Genomic DNA, 13,272 nt, shown 5'->3' on the forward strand with positions numbered 1-13,272 from the left:
TCTCACAGAGCCACTTTGTAGATCCACCTCCTCTAATCATGGCTTTGCTGCCAAGACCTACAGGCAGTGGCCGGAAACCACAGACCCAACCAGAGACACAAATGCACTCTGACTCAAGCTCTGGAGCCCTGTCGAGGGCGAGGAGAGGAACCTCTGAGTGCTGCTGGCCACACTGCCCAAGCTGCCCAGGCTACAGTGGAACTGGGCAGCCACTGGGTGTCATGACTTCGGGAGGGGTGGAGAAAAAAGTAGCGCTGCTGCACCCTGTTGGTCATGCACTGGACATGGCCACGGGACAGCTGTACGAGTTACTGTTCGCAGACCTCAGAGATATGTGAACAGAATTCTAGAACTGGAGCTCTGGGCCCCTCTTCCCAGGCTGATGCTGGTGGTGAATGCACCAGGCTCTGGAGGCCGAGCGATGCCAGCCTGAGTGCAGCGCCACCAGCAGTGGGGCTTCTGGGTGTCCTTCCCTGCATCAGCCAAGGACTCAAGGAGAAAGCATTCACAGTCTGCATGCTGTCCTCTGTTTTCCTTTTCCCCACCCCAAGCGGTGGTGCTGGCTGCTCTCTTCACTTCCCAAGCTGGGGATCACCCTGGTGTGGGGGCTCCTCACCACCCAGGGTGTAATGTGGCTCATGATCATCAACATATCACTGAATGTTTTTCTGATGGAAAAGCTGCAGGAGCCCAAGGAGGAGCAGACAGGTTGCTACTGTCTGGAAGAAACCCTGCCAAAGCACCCCAGGGAGAAAGCTGGAGGAGCACTTGGAGTGAAGAGTAAGGAATGGGGTGCAGGGGCTGCACTCTTCATGACAGTAAACTGAGAGATCCCCACACCTGGCCTCACATGCAGTGTCCCTTCCTGAGCCTCAGGCCCCACACGGGAGAGGCCAAGACCAGTCAGGATCCAGGCTCTTGGTGAGCCCCTGAGAGTGTCATGGGGATCTGACCTCTGACCCCGCTATACTTTGAAGGAGACCACAAAGGGAGGGGCCTGTGGTTCCCAGAATGCCTGCAATCTGTGACATCCTCTGTCCAGGAAGCTGCACCCACCCCTCTTTGGGAACTTTGACCTAATACCAATCTAGTATGGCTGTTGATAGAAGTAAAGAATGTTTCCTTTCTTCCTAGTATAGGGTCCAATTTGATTAAATCAATGCCATTTAATTACTATGGTGTTTAGTCTTAGATACTTAGAATTTTTGATTGATTACACAAGAATTGGATATATATGTCTTTTTGTAACTCTTTTTTTGCTAACAGAAAGGTTGTTCACTATGAATTGTTTTTTTAAAAGTATATAAACATATGACCTTGGGAACATTTTTTGAGGCACAAAATCCTTGACATGACACCAGAAGTACATGAGAGGCATTTAACACACACAGGTGCTTTCTGGCATGTCACCTGACAACTTGTAAGATTTTCTTGGTAATACCCTAGCAACATGCATATTCATGATTCAGGAAAATCTGATGAGCTTGCAAGCAATGAAAATAATAGGTAATCCTGGTAGGAAGGAAAGCTGAAGTTCTTTCCTTCTTTCCTTGAAAGCCCTAAGAAAGGGTGCCTTCTTCCCCATGAGAGGTGAAAGGGCTAAATCTCAAAACTAGGTGGGAGGAGATCTGTAAATTTAGGGACCTCCTGCCAGCCTTCATGCTATTAAACATGGTTTATCCCCTCTGAAACTCATGGGCACGGTTAATCCGGTGATGGGAAATTCAGCAGTGAGAACAGGTGGGGCCCTCCAGGAAGTGATCAGGGTAAACCCATTCATGTGTTCATGGATTAATGGCTTATCCCTAGGGGCCGCTACATAGACCACTTTGGATTGGCCCCCTCTGCACCCTTCTGTCTGTCCACTGGTATCTGTGCCACCCCAGGCCTCTGCCAACAAGAAGACCACCACCAAACGCTGCCCCTCGACTTTGCACCGATAATACCACTTCCTTCTCACGCACGGAGCCTGTGCTGTCGTGCGATTAGCAACAAGAAAACTGACCCAGACCCGTCCACCAAGAGGACCACTTGAGATCTGCCGCCTCACTCAAGGAAATCGGGTCTTATGGGAATTCCGTTCAAGGTCTCCCTGAGAGCTCTGCCATCCTCACCACACAGAGATTGGGAAGCTGACGCTGCCCCAGGGTTCAAAGTCGCTGCAGGCAGGAACTCACACCACCCTGCGGTCCCCAGGGCGGGCCCACCGCACACCAGGGTCCTAGCGTCCTCCTCAGGGCTCCTGCGGTGCGGGAAACACAGACAGCAGCACCAGCTGAGCCGCCGCCAGGAGCCCCCTCAGGAGGAGAACCAGGAAGCCAAATACTGCAGCACCAGAAAGCAAAACCCAGCGCCCTGCTGCAGTACTTCCCTGATTGGACTGTTTGTTCAGACCCACCCTGAGCACACACGTCAAAGAAGCCGCATCCAGTCAGAGTCGCCCTTAGCAGGGGGGCAGTCCCTTGAGGTGGTGATGGATGGAGGGAGTGCCAGGCGAGGCTGGGCCTCTGGTCTGAAGCCGCCTCGTCTTTTGCAGCTTCACCTTCCTAACTGCAGGGGCCACTGTCGCCTCCCTGATGATCCCATCTCCTGGGATCTCTCTTCCTTCTCCATGATCCTGTTTGAACCTTGAAACGTGCTATCTTGCAATACTCTTCACGTGAGTTACGATTTACTGAATATTTACTGGGTTCTGGGTCTTGTCTTTGTATTCTTGGCTTATGCTCCTGTTAGATCGTTTGTTGAACATCATTTGAAGAATATTTGAAGATATTACATAAATCAATCTTTGTCTTGAACCTGAGTTCGAGGCTCAGTCTTGAGAAATGACTCCCTCTGAGCCTGCTGGAATTAATAAACTATTTTCGATACTCCATTGTCTCTGGTGCCTGTCAGAATGGAGTTTTCACACCCCAAGTTATGGTAACAGTGCCACCTGCCTTGATGACATAAACCACTTCTCCTGCCTTTCCCTGAGGTCTCTGCTGGATGCTTTTGAAGCATCAATCAGGATGACTGTCAGCCACTCATGCCTGTCGGGGGTTTGTTTTGGGGGCCAAGTGTGTGACTTTGTCTCTGCCCCACTGCCTATTGTAACAAGAGTTGTGAGCTTGCCTTGCATTCCCAAACCCCCTCACCACAGTAGACACATCTCTCGGGCTCACCTCAGCTGTGGTGGCACCTGTCATAAGGCCAGCCCCCCACAGCGCAGAGGCTGGTCTAGCACAGATCTCATTACAGAGGTAGTGTGAAGGCAAGAGGCTGGACCAGGGGCATCTGGTCTGGTAGCCTTTGTGGTGTTTGGGGACTTCATTCCTACCCTGGTCCTGATCACAGTGTAGCATCTATGACCACAGTATCTGTCTTCTGGATCCTCTTGCCATCCTGGCCCACATTATGCCAGCTTTTCATGATCAGCAGTGCCACATTAGCAGCTTCCAGCAGTGCCCCCCTGCCACCTGATCACCCCATGACTCTAGAAACATCATAGCACTTTAATGGATGAGCTTTCTGACCCCCTTCCTCACCTCCTTCACCCCTCAGGCTGGGGCTGGAGGACCTTTCTTGCCACCCCTCAGCTCTGGCACACATACTAAGGGTACTTCAGCCACACACCAAAAATATTATTTTTAGCACACAGAATGTAAGATGGAAATTTTATCAAAATTGAAAATGCAACTGGGCTCCTATGCCAGAAAACCTACCTAGAGTTCCAGGTGCTTAAGGACCAGAGCAGAGACCTGGTTCTGGTTAAGCCTCCTCCTCCTCCATCTATAGAGTTTCCTATTCTGGACCTCCACATGAATTGAATACTATAATATGGACTTTTGTGACTGTCTTTTCCCTTGTAGGATGTATGTATCAGTACTCCATGCCTTTGTGTGTCTGAAGTAAAAAATAAGTAACATAAAATTTACCATTTTAATCACTTGTGTGTGTCTAAAGCTCTATGGCAGTGAGTACATTCACATTGTTGTGATTCCATCTTCACTACCATCTCCAGTATTTTTTCATCTTCCCACCGCAAACTTTGTACCCATTATGTGGCATTCTATTTTAGGGAAAGAGAAAAACTGTATGAAAAGAATTTCTGAAAATTGAATATCTGGGTACTGATTTTGATTAAATTATCCTTGCTGTGATTCCCTGGAAAAGTGTACTTACATCCCAGGGTGCTGACATGGATGACTCTCCAACACCTTCTCTAATCTCCTATAACTTCTTCTCCTTCTCACTCTTTATTGATGACATTGCTTCTCAATAAGCAGAATAAATAAGGACACCCACAACCACTCCTACAAATTAATAGCAGCAGTGGGTACTCTGCCTGCCCTTCTATTAAATATGAACTGTCTGTCCCCTCATTGCCATTTCCTTGACGTGGATCTAGATCTACTCAAGGACAGTGGACCTACCAGCCATTTACATATTTAACTGAAATTTATGCCTCTCTCTTAAATCATCAGCAGCAGCTTATACATCAGGCTACATTATTTGATAAATCAAAGCAAAACCTGAACACCTTTTTCCATTCAGCTACTGCCCCAATTCTCTATTTCTTTGTACATAAAAAACTTACCAAAGAATTACCTGCAGTTTCTGTCTCCACTTTCTCTTCTCTCAGTCCCTCTGAACACACTCTAATAAGGCTTTTGATCACATACTATGCTGAACTGCTCTTTTCAAGGTCACTAATAACCTTCAAGAAGTTAAACTAAATGAATGAAATTAAATGGTAATGTTTTAGACCTTATTTCACCTATCATTCACAGTTATTTATTACTGTACAACATTTTCCCCAAATTTAATAGCTTAAATGCAAGAAACATGCCATCTTCTCTGGGTGAGAAATCCAGAAATGTTGACATACATAGTTGTGTACCTGGTTTCCACAAGCAGCTGTATCAGGCTGTTGGCTGGGCTGCAGTCATCTGAAGGTATGTCTGAGGCTGGCAGATTCACATCCAATACACTCACTCGCGTGCCTAGAAACACAATGCTAGTTGTTAGCAGTAGGCCTGTTATGCATCATGTGGATTTCTCTATGAGGGCTCTCTGAGTGCTCCCAAAGTCAGGATGCTGGCTTATTCCCAAGAACTTATTTAAAAGAGAGCAAGGGAGAAATTTAAATGTCTTTTAGGATCTGGCCTCATAAGTCCCACTCCATTATTTATGGAATAGCTGCTGGATTACGTAGGTGAGTCCTAGTCAGTGTGGGAAATGATTGCACTGGGGCAGGAGCACCAGGAAATGAGTCATTGGGAGCCATCCCAGAAACTGACACAGTGGTATGACTCCATTGAGTGTTCCCTTCCTCTCTTTCCTCTGTCAGTCCCGTTTCTGTTTTTGTTCTTGTTCCTATTTCAGTTCTTCTATGTCCCAATATTATTTTTAAAAAGGTTTATTTTACTTAGTTGCAAAGCAGAGTTACAGTAGAGAAGGAAGGATAAAGGAAGCAAAATAAATAAATATATGTGCATATATATACATATATATATAATATATATATATATATATATATATGAGAGAGAGAGAATATGCCATCCACTGGTTCAGTCCTTAAGTGGCCTCCACCATGGGCTTGGCAAGGCCAAAGCCAGGAGCCTAGGATTCCATCCAGGTCTACCATGTGGGTGGCAGGGGCCCAATTACTTGGGTCATCCTCTGATGTTTTTCTAGATGCATTTGCAGGGAGCTGAATCAGAAATGGAGCAGCCAAGACTGGAACTGGTACTTATATGGAATGCTGGCCTTGTGGGCAGTGACTTAACATGCTGTGCCACAACATATTATTGATATATTTATATAATTGTAGTTTTTGACATTCAGTGAAAGGAAAGGCCATCACAAAAAAAATCTTAAAATATTAAGAAAATTAATTAGCCAATAGGCAATTTCAAGAAATTAAAACAGAATCATCTTTATAGAGTTCATAGAACTTACAAAGATGCTAGGAGAGCTTTATGAAATTGTTAGGGGTGAAAATTTGACTACAGACACCAAAATCCACTATATTTTGAAAAACAGTTTCCCAGAACACAAATATAACATAAAATTTAAAAATATATCAACAGAGCAGGCGCTGTGGTGCAGCAGGTTAACGCCCTGGCCTGGAGCACTGGCATCCCATATGGGCACAGGTTCAAGACCCGGCTGCTCCACTTCTGATCCAGCTCTCTGTTATGGCCTGGGGAAGCAGTAGAAGATGGCCCGAATGCTTGGGGGCCCTGCACTCATGTGGGAGACTCAAAAGAAGCTCCTGGCTCCTGGCTTCAGATCAGTGCAGCTCCAGCCATTGCAGCCGATTAGGGAGTGAACCATCAGATTGAAGACCTCTCTCTGCCTCTCCTCTCTGTGTAACTCTGACTTTCATACAAATAAATGAATCTTTAAAAAAAAAAACAACTCTATGAACTAAACAAGCAGAGCCAATCTTTGAAGAATTTGAAAATGACTTCACAAGAAAAATTTCAGGTGCAGACTTATGGTATATTCCAAACTTAAAAGGAAAGAAAAACATTTGTTTTCCACACTTTCCCCAAGAGAAAATAAGTAGAATATTTTTAAATTTCTCTTGGAAAACCACTATTACACAGATGATGCAACTCGGAATATGCTATAGATTAAAGTGAAATTAAAGAGCTTCTGGTTCATAAAGATATGCAAATATTCCAACAAAATATTATATCAGTCTGGGCCCCTTGCTGTGGCATAGTGGGTAAAGTCATTGCCTGCAGTGTCTGCATCTCCTATGGGCACAGGTTCACGTCCCAGCTGCTTCACTTCCAATCCAGCTCTCTGCTATGGTCTGGAAAAGCAGTGGAAGATGGCCAAAGCCCTTGGGCCCCTGCACCTGTGTGGGAGACCTGGAAGAAGATTCAGGCTCCAGGCTTTGGATCAGCCCAGCTCCAGCCATTGCAGCCATTTGGGGAGTAAACCAGCAGATGAAGACCTGTCTCTCTCTCTTTTTCTCTGCCTCTCTGTAACTCTGCCTATCAGATAAATAAATAAATCTTTAAAAATATTATATAAACCACATATGAAAAATGATAAATGAAAAGAGAGATACACTAAAAAGTGCAAGCGTATTTAGCATTCTCAAAAAAAAAAAAAAAGATGTAAATCATCCAGGTAGGTGAACAATGCAAGGGATTACATGATCATTTAGACAAAATGTTTAAAAAGCATTTAATAAAATTCAGCATCCAGCCATAAAAATCAACTGTTAGCAAAATATTAAAAAATAATTATTTGCTTAACCAGATCAAGATTATCTAAAATTAGCATACATTAAATTACTTAAGGAGGACTGAGAGATGTTTCCTTGGAAGCCCACCCAGACAAGGCTGCCTCCTCTCATAACATTGTACTAGATCTATAGTCAGGGAAACAAAGACATGTAAGATAAAATAATCACATTTTTTGCAATACAATTGTCAATATATGTGAATGGCATTACATACAAAGATAATCCAATCTAATCCCCAAATGAATGCAACTAATAATTAGCTATAGCAACACTTCTGGGCAGTAGATCCACATGTAAAACAAATTGGATTACTAAGTACCAGCAAGATACAAAAAGAAAATATTAGTGGACAAAAGACAAACTAGGAAACATATTTACAAAACAGAAATGAATCAAAAAGATTAAATTATCTAATTAAATTATCTAATATCTTTACACACTCTTCAAATCAATATATAAAACGTAAATGACGGAACAGAAAAATGCCCAACAATGTGAAGACAAGGGCCCAGGAGTCAACAGTCAGCAGATGGTGACTCACCTGAAGCAGGTCATTGCAAACTCCAGCTCACGGGATCCCTGTGCGAGCAGAGGTGAAGGCCTGGGCTGCAGGGGAGGAGGCGGCAGCTTCAGACCAGAGCCCAGGCTTCTCTCCTCATAACCCCCACACTGCGCCACCCCAAGTCACCGCCCTCCTCTGATTGGCTACATCTTTGTGACATCGAATGCTCCCTCCAGCTTTGCAAATAATCCAATCAGGTGTGCAGGCACTGTTATATCTTAATGTTAGCCATTGCAAAGCACACTGGACACCGGAGTAAGGGAAAGGGTTTACTGGGGAACACCCTACAAACCGGAGTGAAGGGGTGGCGAAGGAAAAGAGCAAAAGTACAAGAGAGAGAGCCAGAAGAGAGGAACTAGCGAGGACAGAAGATAGAGCAGAGAGCAAAAGGGAAGAACCAAGAGCCAAGAGACCAGAGGAGGAGGCTGGAGAGAGGAACCCAGAGAGAGCAGGAGAGGAGGGCCAAGAGAGCACGTGTGCAGGAACAGGCCCTTTTAAAACTTTGCCTGAGGGCGGGCAGAGAAGCAGGAGCAGCCAACCCCATTAGGATGGGGGTGGAGCCTGGCTCAGGTAGCTGGGCCATGTTGCCACCTGGCCACAGCAGCACCAGTTTCCTAACAGGCGCAGTATCACGTAAACATGTGGGCTCTTCGCATCACAGTGATAGTCTGGCTCTGATGTTGAGAGGGCCAGGGTGGTTCAGCCTCTGCCCATCTGTGAAAAGGAAGCCAGGTGCCTCAGAAGCTTGGTGTCCCGAGAAGGGGGAGGTGCAGCTGGTGGACCTGCTGGAACTGGCTGCAGGGGGACCTGCACTTCCCTCGGTCAGCTCTGGAATCTGTGGCCATGGCCTTGGGCAAAGTACAGTGAGTGGCAAGTTTGATGATCCTCCCCTTTACTTCCAGGCCAGGGGAGGCCAGCAGGGTGACAATGCTTTGGTGATGTTTCCAGGTCTCTTGCTGAAGTTTTCTATGCTAAGAATGCAATTTTTTCTTCTCAATCAGCATGGTATGTTAAAGTGAATCTGTTGGGCCACTGTTGTAGTGCAGTAGAGTAAGCCATGGCTTGGGAGCCTGCATCCAGTATTGGATGGCCACTTTGAGGCCAGCTCCTCTACCTGTAATCCAGCTACCTGCTAATATTGACTTTTAGGATATCAATACAATTCATTTAAACTCATGTTTTTTAAGTACACAATGAGTTGGTAAGTTTTTTGGTAGAGTTTGGAAAATTGGTATTCTTTAAATGCTTGATAGAATTCACAAAGGAAACCATCTGGGTCAGGACTTTGTGGTAATGTTTTACATTACTGATTAAATTTCTTATTATTATTGTTTTATTTTTGACTGCTTTAGGCTAATATTTTTAGTTTCTTTTAGAGAGTGTGATAATTTGTACTTTTTTAACAATCTATGTATTTCAACTAAATTGTTGAATATTTTGGCATATATTGATTCACAGTATTCCTTTATACTCTTTTGAATTTCTGTAAAATTATTGGCAATATGCCCTTCTTCATTTCTTAATTTGTGAACTGTATCTTTTCTATTTTGGTCTTGATCTAAGAAAATCATCCCATCTCATTGACCTCTGCAACAAACCAATTTTTGTTTCACTACTTTTCTCTTTTGCTTAATGCCCCATACTTTAAAGAAATCTTTGGCAATTTAACTATTTCTGTGTGGACATCAATATCATATAACTGACTGGAAAAGGCAATGAAGGTACAGAAGAATAAAATTCAAGTCCTTGAAGGGCTGAATTAAAGAAGAAATGACCAGATTCTTCTACTCACGAAAAGGTGGAACTCCTATCAGTGGAGTATACAAGGCACAGAGAAACAAACATGAGCACGATTGCCCCCTATTCTGTAACACACGCTCTAGACTCTGACAGATTTGGGCCCAAATGCTAACCTAGATACTCTGCTACCTGTATGTATATAGTTATATTTTACACATATTTCTTTTGATTTCCCTAAAAGCAATGATAAACTTTTTTACATAAATCAGATAAAAAATAGAGATGAACAAACCATCATCATGCAGACATCCATGAAAAGACTAAAGTTATGAGAGGGAGGCATTTGGTGCATTTGGGATACCTGTGGTCCATATTTAGATGTGTGGGTTCATGATAAAGCTTTGCTTCCAATTCCATCTTCCTGCTAATGTGCACCATAGGAAGCACCAGGTAGTGACTCAAATAATCTGGTTCTTGCCACTCCCATAGGAGACCTAGATTAGGTTCCCAGCATCTAGCTCTGGACTGGTGCACCCACAGGTCTTTCAGGCACTTGGGTAATGAACCTGTGGATGTGAAACCTATGTCTGTCAGTTAGGTTATCTGTCTTGCCGTCTCTCTGATAGTAAAATAAGTGAATGAAATAAAGTTAATAGTGCCCAGTGCTGTGATGCAGTGGGTTAACACCCTTGCCTGAAGCACTGGCATCCCATATGGGCGCCAGTTCATGCCCTGGCTGCTCCACTTCTGATCCAGCTCTCTGCTATGGCCTGGGAAAGCAGTAGAAGATGGCCCAAATTCTTGGGCCCCTGCACCCGTGTGGGAGACCTGGAAGAACTCCTGGCTCCTTGCTTCATATTGGCTCAGCTACAGCTGTTGTGGCCAATTGAGGAGTGAAACATTGGATGGAAGACTTTCTCTCTCTGCCTCTCCTCTCTGTGTAACTCTAACTTTTAAATAAATGAATAAATCTTTTAAAAAATTAATTACTTATCACTGCAAGGAATGCAGAGTTTGGAATTTGAGTTTAGCTTATTGATGGCATTATTAAACAAAATTTATTTGAGAAATATAATAGTACTCATAATTACTATCACATAATTCATTACATCCAGGAAGAAATTCAGAATCAACATCCATGTGAAGAAAGAAAAATGTGATTCATAATCAAAAGAAAAGAGAATCACTAGAAAGAAACTTAAGTTAACCCAGATTTTGAAAGCAAAATAAAAGATGTTTATGCTATCCTTGAATATCTTCTGGTACATAAAGATTGGCATAAAAATAATACGAAGGATGATATACCAAAATTATCTGTAGAAAAATCAACTGGAAAAACAATGGAAATTTTAGAGCTGTATGATACTGTAAAAAAAAATGCATGTGGACTAAACTACCGGTTACAAAAGACAAAATAATAACCCATATTTTAGCTTTCAAAATGCTATTTTTAATTTATTTTATTTATTTTAAAGACTGAGTTACAGAGTGAGGTAGAGCCAGAAAGAGAGAAAGAGAGAGGTATTCCATTTGCTGGTTCACTCCCCAGATGATCGCAATGGCCAGAGCTGAGCTGATGCAAAGCCAAGAGCCTGGAGCTTCTTCCAGGTCTCCCACATGGGTGCAGGGGCCCAAGGACTTGGGCTGTCTTCTACTGCTTGCCCAGGCCATAGCAGAAAGATGGATTGAAAGTGGAACAGCCGGGACTCGAACCGGCACCCATATGGGATGCTGGCACTGCGGGCCACAGCTTTAACCTGCCGCACCACAGCACTGGCCCCAGCAATGCTATGGTTTTAACATACCCCATGCAATCATGTGTTGCAAAAATAGCCCTTAATGGAACAGTTTCTGTCCTTAGGAATGGATTAATACCATTGTTGAAAGGGCTTGAGGCAATGAGTTTCATTTTTCTCTCTCTCTCTCTCTCATCATATAATTTTTTTTTTTTTGGACAGGCAGAGTGGACAGTGAGAGAGAGACAGAGAGAAAGGTTTTCCTTTGCCGTTGGTTCACTCTCCAATGGCCACCGCGGCCGGCAGACTGCGGCCGGCGCACAGTGCTGATCCGAAGGCAGGAGCCAGGTGCTTCTCCTGGTCTCCCATGGGGTGCAGGGCCCAAGCACTTGGGCCATCCTCCGCTGCACTCCTAGGCCACAGCAGCGAGCTGGCCTGGAAGAGGGGCAACCAGGACAGAATCCGGCACCCCGACCAGGACTAGAACCCGGTGTGTCCCGCCGCGGAGGATTAGCCTATTGAGCCACGGCGCCAGCCTCATCATATAATTTTTAAAATATTTTATTTAATAGAAAGGTAGAGTTAGAGAGAGAGAGAGAGAGAGAGAGAGAGGGAGAGAGTCTTCCATCTGGTGGTTCACTCCCCAAATGGCCTCAATGTCTGGAGCCGGGATCATCAGAAGCCAGGAGCTTCTTCCAGGGCACCCACGTGCGTGCAGGGACACAAGCACTTGTGCCATCTTCCACTGATTTACCAGGCCATAGAACAGAGCTGGATCAGAAGAGGAGCAGCTGGGACTCGCCCTAACATCCATAAGGGATGTCAGCACTGCAGGTGGAGGATTAACCTACTGTGCCACAACACCAGCCCCTCATCTTGCAATTTTGTCTGCAATGCTATGATGTGGTGAGATGACCTACTCTAGATGCAGCCTCTTGACTTCATATTTCCTGGGTGCCAGATTATAGGAAACAAATTTCTTTTCTTTTTAAACTACTAATTCTGTGGTATTTTTATGCAACCCAAAACATACTAAGAAAACAAATCAATAGTTGTTATCTAGTCTTTATAAAAGAAAAATGGGCAGAGGTCCAAAAACACATGGAGTGATTTACAAAGCAATCTAATATTCAAAGGCATTTTGAAAGTTTGTGGCGAGTGGAATTAATACATAATTACATTTTAGGGTGAAAAATGGTGAAAGCTGTGAATATAATATCCATTTTCTTTAATATTTTAAAGCCCTTTATATGCATAGATTTGAAAAAATGCATGAAAATAAGCTTCTTTAATTTCTAATTTCTGTAAGTTTTCAAAGTATCCTCAATACATGAAACTAGAGTTTCAGAAGGAAAAAAAAAACACAAAAAATGTATGTTTGAATAAATTACTAAGAACTTCCCAAATTTTGTGTAAGAACCCAGTATATAGATTTTAAATGCTCAATGACCCCCTAATCAGCATGGCTACAAAAAACTAGATGAGGCATCAAAAATTCAGAAATCTCAAAAACAAATGCATCTTTTTGTAAATTAAAAATAATTTTATATAAAGAGTGAATCTTTCACATTTTTATTTTTTACTCAAAGATGAGGGAGGGGGAGAGAGAGAGAGAGAGAGAGAGAGAGATTATCTTTCATCTAATGGCTTAAGCTCCAAATGCCTACAACAGCCGGAGCTGAACAGGTGGAAGCAAGGAGCCTCTTGAGGTTCCACTTCTGTGGCAAGAACCCAAGTACCCAAGCCATGGCATGCTGCCTTCAAGGCTGTGTACAAGAGCAGAAAGCTAGAGTCAAAATCAGGGTCAGGATCCAAACTCAAATACTCCAACATGGGATGTGGGTCTCCCGAGCATGCCAAATGCCCACCATGAGAAAGAGATATTGAAAACAGTAAGAAAAACAACCATACATGGCTTATTCAGGTACAATCATACATGAATGATTGCTGACTTCTCAGATACAATGTAAGGGCATCTTCAAGCG

This window comes from Oryctolagus cuniculus, chromosome 1 (assembly GCF_964237555.1).
Source record: "Oryctolagus cuniculus chromosome 1, mOryCun1.1, whole genome shotgun sequence".
Classification (NCBI taxonomy): domain Eukaryota; kingdom Metazoa; phylum Chordata; class Mammalia; order Lagomorpha; family Leporidae; genus Oryctolagus; species Oryctolagus cuniculus.